The sequence below is a fragment of the Salmo salar genome, unplaced genomic scaffold, assembly GCF_905237065.1.
Source record: "Salmo salar unplaced genomic scaffold, Ssal_v3.1, whole genome shotgun sequence".
Classification (NCBI taxonomy): domain Eukaryota; kingdom Metazoa; phylum Chordata; class Actinopteri; order Salmoniformes; family Salmonidae; genus Salmo; species Salmo salar.
The window spans coordinates 46,469-58,085 of record NW_025547605.1 but is presented as its reverse complement, the minus strand read 5'-3'; positions in this window follow the sequence as shown (position 1 = coordinate 58,085).

Here is an 11,617-nt window from a genome sequence, read left to right as displayed (position 1 = left end):
ATGTCTTATGGGGTATTGTGTGTAGATTGATGAGGGAAAAAAATGATTTAATACATTTTAGAATAAGGCTGTAACGTAACAAAATGTAGAAAAGGTGAAGGGGTCTGAATACTTTCCGACTGCACTGTATATATTGGGGAAGTACTTAGTGACATCACTTAATTAAACAGGAGGTACAAATATATAACATAGGTTCACAATATCAACATTCAATGTATCAAAATATATGACCAAGCTGGAAGTGTAAACACCAGCCCAGCCACAATCCTAGAGGTTCACTGATGATCAACCTCCTCCTTCACATCTGACTCCTGATGATCAACCTCCTCCTTCACATCTGACTCCTGATGATCAACCTCCTCCTTCACATCTGACTCCTGATGATCAACCTCCTCCTTCACATCTGACTCCTGATGATCAACCTCCTCCTTCACATCTGACTCCTGATGATCAACCTCCTCCTTCACATCTGAGTCCTGATGATCAACCTCCTCCTTCACATCTGACTCCTGATGATCAACCTCCTCCTTCACATCTGACTCCTGATGATCAACCTCCTCCTTCACATCTGACTCCTGATGATCAATCCAGAGTGTCTTCTTCTTTGGAGAATCCCGATGGACGACGTCATCGAATAGGCCGTCGTCACGACTACCGCCCACTAGTTAATTGTCATTCAGGTTATCAATGGGAAGAGCATTAGCAATATGTCCTGTCTGGTAACTTGTCTTGTTCAATAGATTTACATTGGCAGGTGCACAGGGAGAAACCCCATTAAAACACTTTTGGAAGTCTTTAACTATAACAAAGTCTGTTGCCTGTGATGTTGGGACAGATGATAGTCCCTTATTATACAAGAGACAAAATCCCCTAATTCTACAGCACAACGGCAGAGTCATGTCTTCAGTGTAAAACTAACAATGACTCAATAATCCTTCTGGGAATGTGATGATGTCATAAAGTTATGGGAGGAGTTAGAAAGTTGTCTGTCAGAAGTACAGGATTATAATGTAAACTTACTTTTAATCCGTCTGTCTGCATATTTCAAGACATGGCATTTGAGGGTGCAGTGAGATACCCCCAGAGTTGGACGATACTTTTCTCGTCAATCATCCTAAATATTATACTTAATTAAAACCTGGAAATCAACCAATCCTCTGTTGTTAATTCAATAGAAAGGTATAATGCTTTATTATCTAAAAGATGAAAGTGACGGAGAGAAATAAAATGGTGCTGATTCGGGCGCTGGAGATGGAGGTGTGTTCTAGTGGGTCTGGGCAGGTGTGATGTAGTTAATGGAGATGGAGATGTGTTCTAGTGGGCAGGTGTGATGTAGTTAATGGAGATGGAGGTGTGTTCTAGTGGGTCTGGGCAGGTGTGATGTAGTTAATGGAGATGGAGATGTGTTCTAGTGGACAGGTGTGATGTAGTTAATGGAGATGGAGATGTGTTCTAGTGGGCAGGTGTGATGTAGTTAATGGAGATGGAGGTGTGTTCTAGTGGGTCTGGGCAGGTGTGATGTAGTTAATGGAGATGGAGATGTGTTCTAGTGGACAGGTGTGATGTAGTTAATGGAGATGGAGGTGTGTTCTAGTGGGTCTGGGCAGGTGTGATGTAGTTAATGGAGATGGAGGTGTGTTCCTTTCTAGGGAGTTTTTCCTAGCCACCGTGCTTCTACACCTGCATTGCTTGCTGTTTGGGGTTTTAGGCTGGGTTTCTGTACAGCACTTTGAGATATCAGCTGATGTAAGAAGGGCTATATAAATACATTTGATTTGATTCTAGTGGGTCTGGGCAGGTGTGATATAGTTAATGGAGATGGAGGTGTGTTCTAGTGGACAGGTGTGATGTAGTTCATGGAGATGGGGGTGTGTTCTAGTGGGTCTGGGCAGGTGTGATGTAGTTAATGGAGATGGAGATGTGTTTAACGTTTGCAAGCTTGAGCTAGATATCGACCTAGTGTGACCTTCCTGGTCCCTCAACTCAGTGAGTCAACACAGGAAGGAGCAATGGATGGAAAGTTCATTTATTTCCAAAGCTGAAATGATGGGACACACACAGTATGGATGAATGATCAGTAGTGACGGGATATAAATAGCACTCCCATAGCAATTCTCCATAAATCTGCCCTATAATATACTAACAAAAAAAGAAATCAAGATGTCTGTCAAAGTTATTATGATCATATAGTGGATTTAACAGTTCCTAATAATTCCTAATTGACTATAATAAAATAATACATTGTTTCCATGTGTAATCTCATATTCACAACATCATAATAAACTGTCATCCATTTTAGTATCAAAATATATCAAATTAACCTGGAATATTACTCAACGTCCCCCTCTGGTGGTGAAGAAGTATAATCCACCTAAACTAACAGAACCGGGCTGATAAACTGGCTGGTGTTCATGAGTTTATAAAACACATACTTTATACATGTCATAAATTACCTGCATTGATGAGACACACAGTGTGGATGAATGATCAGGATATAAATAGCACTCCTAAAGAAGATGCAGTGAGGATGAATGATCAGGATATAAATAGCACTCCTAAAGAAGATGCAGTGTGGATGATTGATCAGGATATAAATAGCACTCCTAAAGAAGATGCAGTGTGGATGAATGATCAGGATATAAATAGCACTCCTAAAGAAGATGCAGTGTGGATGAATGATCAGGATATAAATAGCACTCCTAAAGAAGATGCAGTGTGGATGAATGATCAGAATATAAATAGCACTCCTAAAGAAGATGCAGTGTGGATGAATGATCAGGATATAAATAGCACTCCTAAAGAAGATGCAGTGTGGATGAATGATCAGTAGTCGACAGGATATAAATAGCACTCCTAAAGAAGATGCAGTGTAGATGAATGATCAGGATATAAATAGCACTCCTAAAGAAGATGCAGTGTGGATGAATGATCAGTAGCGACAGGTTATAAATAGCACTCCTAAAGAAGATGCAGTGTGGATGAATGATCAGGATATAAATAGCACTCCTAAAGAAGATGCAGTGTGGATGAATGATCAGGATATAAATAGCTCTCCTAAAGAAGATGCAGTGTGGATGAATGATCAGGATATAAATAGCACTCCTAAAGAAGATGCAGTGTGGATGAATGATCAGGATATAAATAGCACTCCTAAAGAAGATGCAGTGTGGATGAATGATCAGGATATAAATAGCACTCCTATAGAAGATGCAGTGTGGATGAATGATCAGGATATAAATAGCATTCCTAAAGAAGATGCAGTGTGGATGAATGATCAGTAGTCGACAGGATATAAATAGCACTCCTAAAGAAGATGCAGTGTGGATGAATGATCAGGATATAAATAGCATTCCTAAAGAAGATGCAGTGTGGATGAATGATCAGTAGTGACAGGATATAAATAGCACTCCTGAAGAAGATGCATTTTCCAGTTTGCTACCAACTTGATAGAGGGAACTTCAGCATAAAACCCACATGGAAAACTGAGATTCGGCAAATAACATATAAAGAGAGGCCAAACCAACAACAGAAGTTACTAAAACATAAATTGCTAATTTATGATTTAAAAGGTGGATTTTATGATCTAATGTCAACTTTATACATTTCTATCCCAGGACCACCCAATTTTCAAATTCTCCATAAATCTGCTGTGGATTACCCAGAATCCCATACCTTTATCACTGAATGTAATGTAAACACACGAGCAGCAGTCTAAGGTCCTGCATCTCAGTGGTAGAGGCATCACTACAGACCCGGGATCAAAACTACAGACACGGGTCCGTTATTGTAAATAAGAATTTGTCCTTAGCTGGTTTGCCTTGTTAAATAAAGGTTAAATAAATGTTTTAAATGTAACTTCATTACACCGTTACACTGGCATACAAACCCGGTAGCATAGAGTTGATAATACATATGACGTTGGAAAATAGTGCATTGTGGGTAGTTTAGAAGATTTCCCTAAATAAGTTAATACTGTAACGACCCTGGGTTTATAAGCACGGATATTGACTCTGCCGTTCGAGCTTTTGCGGCACAGTCGATAGCGCGCTGGACTTCGGGCTTGAAGGTCGAGGTTTCGAGACCTGCTCCCTGCTGTTTCATTACAATACATTTGTAATAACGCAAAAAACATAACTGTTTGTCCTTATAGGGAACCAGATCGTGACTACAACTAGCTTACTAAGTCTTTAACCACACTGTGTTGTTACACTGGTGAGTAAAAAATCTTCCTACAATCAAACTTGTCTGAAAATAAAATAGACATTTTACTCAACTGCGTTACCCACTCCAGTCAGCAGATGGCGGTCTGGGAATTTAAGGTAATGCTGTTGGTGTGACGTATAATCTAGTGGACGGAACGCTTCTTTCAACAGCAACAACAGTTATTCAGCCACCTCGGTAGCTTGCTAGACAAAATAGCCGAACCAATAAAGCTCTTTAGATGCTTTAGTGTATATTAGCCACTGTGTTTTAAACCCACTTCTGTCGTCTAGTTAGTTATCCGTTTTAATTTCATATTTACGGTGTTTTTGTTATTGATCAGCTAGCGGGCTGGTTAAGTTAGCATTAGCTTAGCTAACATCCCCGACCATGAGCTCACCAAGCTACTCTCCTCCTGCTAAAGAAGAGGTCTGCTGGACGGAAAAAGAGGGACTGTGGCTGAACGTTTTCGTGAAAGAGGAGAAGGAAGAGGAGGCTGTTTCAATACAAAAACAAGTAGAGGGTGAGGCTGTAACTGTGAAAGAAGAAGAGAAAGACGTTTCAGTGAAAGAAGAGGAAGTCGCGTTCAGAGTGAAAGAGGAGGAGGATGTTACAGTAAAAGAAGAGGAGGATGCAGTTTATGGAGTGAAAGAGGAAGAGGGGGAGATGACTGTTACATCGATAGAGGAGGAAACTGGACATCTGGGCCCGGTTTCCCAAACGCATCTTAAGGCGTCCAATGGTTCTAACGGTGAATTTAGCCATAAGATGGTTTTGAGAAACCGTTCCCTGATTAACACTAGTAAGTACTGTCTTAAATACAGAGGCACAAACTCTGCAGTTGTTGAACTGATGTGTGGTGTTAAAGCGGAAATATGCAATAGCTACATCCATATTTAGACTTTTTAACATTATTTATTTATAGCCATTGATTCTTGAAGAATATAACACATGCCTCATGAGCTTAGTTCAACTGTTGTACCCCATCAGAACCCCAAATAAGCTTTTTTTACTCCAATGTTTAGAAACAATGTAAATCAATACTGTATAGCCTCAACATGGTTAAAACTATAATGTTGATATCATGGATGGTCAGTCCTTGCATCCATAGGTCTGTCTATGAATTTGAGATTAGTTACATTTCTCCAACCCCATTTCTCAAACCCCATAGCACTCACCAAACTCAGATTTACTATAAGAAAAATGTTATTACCTTTGCTGTTCTTCGTCAGAATGCACTCCCAGGACTTCTACTTCAATAACAAATGTTGGTTTGGTCCCAAATAATCCATAGTTATATCCAAATAGCGGCGTTTTGTTCGTGCGTTCAAGACACTATCTGAATGTTAAATAAGGGTTACGCGCCCGACGCGTTTTGTGACAAAAAAATTCTAAATATTCCATTACCGTACTTCGAAGCATGTCAACCGCTGTTTAAAATCAATTTTTATGCAATTTTTCTCGTAAAAAGCGATAATATTCCGACAGGGAAAGCGTGTTTACGTTCAAAGAGAGAGAAAGTAAAAGCATGGGATCCCCTCGTGCACGAGCCTCAGTCTGATGGCCCTCTGATCGACTTCCATCCAAACGCGCTAAAGTTTTTCAGCCAGCGGCTGGAATTACATCATTCAGCTTTTTCCCGGGTTCTGAGAGCCTATGGGAGCCGTAGGAAGTGTCACGTTACAGCAAATATCCTACATTTTCTTTAAACAGAGCCAAGAAGCCCAAGGAATGGTCAGAGAGGGTACTTCCTGTTTGGAATCTTCTCAGGTTTTTGCCTGCCATATGAGTTCTGTTATACTCACAGACACCATTCAAACAGTTTTAGAAACTGTAGGGTGTTTTCTATCCAAAGTCAATAATTATATGCATATTCTAGTTTCTGGGCAGTAGTAATAACCAGATTAAATCGGGTACGTTTTTTATCCGGCCGTGTAAATACTGCCCCCTAGCCCTAACAGGTTAACACAGTGTCCAAAGAGGGGCCAGAAGTATACAGAATGGTGTCATCTGCGTAGAGGTGGATCAGAGACTCACCAGCAGCAAGAGCGACATCATTGATGTATACAGAGAAGAGAGTCGGCCTGAGAATTGAACCCTGTGGCACCCCCATAGACTGCCAGAGGCCCGGACAACAGGCCCTCCGATTTGACACACTGAACTCTATCAGAGAAGTAGTAGGTAAACCAGGCGAGGCAATCATTTGAGAAACCAAGGCTGTCGAGTTTGCCAATAAGAATGTGGTGATTGACAGAGTCGAAAGCCTTGGCCAGGTCGATGAATACGGCTGCACAGTAATGTCTCTTATCGATGGCGGTTATGATGTCGTTGATGTAGTTAGTATGCCAAAAGTTCCCGGATGTCGTACTAAATTCGCCAAAATATGACGTATACACGCAGTACTTTAGGGCCCATAATGCAATTCTTCAGGAAATGGACGTAGCTTCACATCATTTTCAGATTTGAAGAAAATGGCGGAAAATATGGAGCCGAAGTCCAACGAGAGCCGAAACAAATTCATTGCTTTAACTAATTATGACAAATGTTAAGAACATGTTAAGCAATGTAATAAAGACATTTCTTTTCAAGTAAGTTACCTTACACGATATTTTGGCTGACAATTTGCTTGCATGTTATTACAGCAGTATGTACCGGCATGTTAAAACCTCTCTGGGGTAGGTGGGACGCTACCGTCACACCTCGCCAACAGCCATTGAAATAGCAGGGCGCCAAATTCAAAACAACAGAAATCTCATAATTCAAATTTCTCACACATACAAGTATTATACACCATTGTAAAGGTACACTTCTCATTAATCCAACCACAGTGTCCGATTTCAAAAACACTTTACGGCGAAAGATTATGTTAGGACACCACCTAGACAAGAAAAACCACACAGCCATTTTCCAAGCAAGGAGAGGCGTCACAAAAACCAGAAATATAGCTAAAATTAATCACTAACCTTTGATGATCTTCATCAGATGGCACTCATAGGACTTCATGTTACACAATATATGTATGTTTTGCTCGATAAAGTTCATATTTATATCCAAAAACCCCATTTTACATTGGCATGTAATGTTCAGAAATGTTTTGCCTCCAAAACCCCCGATGAATGAGCACATCAATTTACAGAAATACTCATCATAAACGTTGATAAAATATACAACTGTTATGCATAGAATTAAAGATATACTTCTCCTTAATGCAACCGCTGTGTCAGATTTCAAAAAAGCTTTACGGCGAAAGCACACTTTGCAATAATCTGAGTACAGCGCTCAGACACCAAAACAAGCCATACAGATACCCGCCATGTTGTGGAGTCAACAGAAGTCAGAAATACCATTATAAATATTCACTTACCTTTGATGATTTTCATCGGAGTGCACTCCCAGGAATCCCAGTTCCACAATACATGTACGTTTTGTTCGATAAAGTTCATGTTTATGTCCAAATACCTCCATTTTGTTCGCGTGTTAGGTTCACTATTCCAAATGCAGAAGGCGCGCGCACTAAAGTCCAGACGAAAAGTCAAAAAAGTTCTATTACAGTTTGTAGAAACACGTCAAACGATGTGTAGAATCAATCTTTAGGATGTTTTTATCATAAATCTTCAAAAATATTCCAACCGGATAATTCCTTTGTCTTCATAAAGGAAAGAGAACTGAGCTTGTGCTCATGGCTGCGTGCGTAACTAAAATAATGGCTGACGGCCAGACACCTGACTCAATCAGCTCTTATTCTTTCCCCATTCACAGTAGAAGCCTGAAACAACATTCTAAAGACTGTTGACATCTAGTGGAAGCCTTTGGAAGTGCAATATGACCCCATAGACACTGTATATTGGATGTATATTGTGTGTTAAATAGGCAATCACTTGAAAAACTACAAACCTCAGATTTCCACACTTCCTGGTTGGATTTTTCTAAGGTTTTGCCTGACATATGAGTTCTGTTATACTCACAGACATTATTCAAACCGTTTTAGACACTTCAGTGTTTTCTATCCAAATCTACTAATTATATGCATATTCTAGCTTTTGGGCCTGAGTAGCAGGCAGTTTACTCTGGGCATGCTTTTCATCCGGACGTGAAAATACTGCCCCCTACCCCGATGAAGCATTTCCAATCCAAAATTAAATCTAGAATCGTCTTCATATTTCGCAACAAAGCCTCCTTCACTCACGCTGCCAAACATACCCTCGTTAAACTGACTTTCCTGCCGATCCTTGACTTCGGCGATGTCATTTTCAAAATAGCCTCCAACACTCTACTCAGCAAACTGGATGCAGTCTATCACAGTGCCATCCGTTTTGTCACCAAATCCCCATATACCATCCACCACTGCGACCTGTAAGCTCTCGTTGGCTGGCCTTCTCTACATATTCGTCGCCAAACCCACTGGCTCCAGGTCATCTACAAGTCTTTGCTAGGCCACCTTATCTCAGCTCACAGGTCACCATAGCAACACCCACCCATAGCACGCGCTCCAGCAGGTATATCTCACTGGTCATCCCCAAAGCCAACACCTCCTTTGGCCGCATTTCCTTCCAGTTATCTGCTGCCAATGACTTGAACGAATTGCAAAAATCGCTGAAGTTGGAGACATATATCTCCCTCACTAACTTTAAGCATCAGCTATCTGAGCAGCTTACCGATCGCTGCAGCTGTACACAGCCCATCTGTAAATAGCCCACCCAATCTACCTACCTTATCCTCATATTGTTTTAATTTATATTTTTGCTCTTTTGCACACCAGTATTTCTACTTGCACATCATCATCTGCACATCTATCACTCCAGTGTTAATTTGCTAAATTGTAATTACTTCGCTGCTGTGGCCTATTTATTGCCTTACCTCCTTACTCCATTTGCACACACTGTATATAGATTTTTCTATTGTGTTATTGACTGTACGTTTGTTTATCCCATGTGTAACTCTGTGTTGTTTGTGTCGCACTGCTTTGCTTTATCTTGGCCAGGTCGCAGTTGTAAATGAGAACTTGTTCTCAACTGGCCCACCTGGTTAAATAAAGGTGAAAAACAAAATGTAATAAAAAATACATTTAAAAAATCATAACTTTATTGACAACACCCAAATGGATACTGTCATTAACTCGGTTCTTAATACTGTAGCAAACATTATATTAAGCAGGACATTCAAGCGAGCTTTACAATTATAATCCAAAGTAGTGTGAAATGCACTCATAAGCAACCTGGAAATGGAAGTTACTTCCCTGAGTTTTCCCTCATTCAGAATACATTGTGAAAAACTAAAATCTTTGCTCACCATTTTTGCTCCAGGCAGATATAGTACATCCGTAACTATCGGTTTCCTCATTAGCAGGGAGGAGTTTCTGCAATCAAATTGCCCTCGTGCCGCAATTTTAGCAAACACAGAAAGGGGCCTATATTGGAGACCAAAAGTCGCCTGGCACACTGCTTAGAGTTTCAACAACATGAATAACTTATTTCTAGCCTACAATCTTAGATGTTACTACTAATGTGAAAACAAGACAAAATATGAATGTTCTTGCTCATTTTAAGACAATTGTTAAATCATGTTAACATTCATTACAGATATCAATTGTTGTATAACATCATGGCTACGCTGTTGGCATCACCTTTTACAGTGGATTTCTGCTGTTGTGGGCCTTTAATCATCTGTCTGACTTTGTTGTTCACACAGGAGAGATACTTCACTATCTTGGATCCTCTGGGGAGCCTCAACAACCTCATGATGCTGAAGAGGCAGAGAAGAGTCTCTCCAGATCAGAACACCTCAAGAAACACCTGCAGAGATCCACAGGGAAGAGAACTCACTGCTGCTCTGACTGTGGGAAGAGACTCACCTCATCAGGCATTAAAATTCATCAGATAATCCACACAGGAGAGAAACCTTATAGCTGTGGTCAATGTGGGAAGAGTTTTGTTCAATCTGGCCAGCTGACATTACACCAAAGAACACACAGGAGAGAAATCTTATATCTGTGATCAATGTGGGAAGAGTTTTGCTGCACCTAGCACACTGACTCGACACCAGAGAATACACACAGGAGAGAAACCTTTTGGCTGTAATCAATGTGGGAAGAGTTTTACTCTGCTAAGCAGCCTGATATACCACCAGAAAACACACACGGTAGAGAAACCTTATAGCTGTGCTCAATGTGGGAAGAGCTTTACTTGTTCTAGCATGCTGACTAGACACCATAGAACACACACGGTAGAGAAACCTTATAGCTGTGCTCAATGTGGGAAGAGCTTTACTTGTTCTAGCATGCTGACTAGACACCATAGAACACACACAGGAGAGAAACCTTATAGCTGTAATCAATGTGAGAAGAGATACTCTAGTAAAAGATCTCTGATTAAACATCAGGAAATACATGGAGTTATTTCATGATATCAATGAAATAATGTCACAATGTAGAATGTTTTAACATTGTAGTAGGAGTATTTTAATGATGTCACAATGTAGAATGTTTTAACATTGTAGTAGGAGTATTTTAATGATGTCACAATGTAGAATGTTTTAACATTGTAGTAGGAGTATTTTAATGATGTCACAATGTAGAATGTTTTAACATTGTAGTAGGAGTATTTTAATGATGTCACAATGTAGAACCCTAAACGTTTGTCCCCTGTTCTATTGATTTCAACATGATATGGATATTAGCCTCAGGGGGAAAATCCAGGCTCTGAATTGGAAGAGTTACTATTTATGAGATTTAACAAAAAGTGAGTAACAAAAAAATAGTTCTGTTACACTTACCATATTGGTGACCCACTTGAATCAAAATGCAACACTTCAAAATGTAGCTAGCAGCTTTCTACAAGTTGTCCTCTGACCAGGGATGTACACATTACTCCCAGATTCCATGTGGTTTTTCAGCTGTTCGTTTTAACAGGATGTGCAACCTCATGTCCCTCCTCTTGCATAATTGATTTCAACATGATATCGATGAGTGATGACAAATAAGTTCCTTTGTTTAGCGACCCCTAAATTTAAATGCATCACTCCAAAATGTAGCTGACTGTCTTCTGCAGGTTGTCCTCTAATCAGTGAGGTAAAATATATCTCCATTTCCATGTGTTTTTTTAGATGTTAGTTTCAACATCATGTACAACCTGATTTCCCCCCTAATCGATATCAGTGATTTATTGCTACTTGTCAAAACAACAGCGTTTCTGGTGCTTGTGCAGTTTATAAGGTGCTTGTTTTTAAAAAGTAATATGATTATTGTGGCAGATGTTTGTGTATATAGCACATTTTATGTTTAGGTTTTCAATTCATCCCAAACTGTTTCTGCTTATTGGTTATTGATTAGGACATGTTAAAACTGTGTTTTGACATTGGGGATATCCCACCTAGCAAAATGTAATTGAAAAGCGTTTGAAAATAAGACTATGCAACCAAA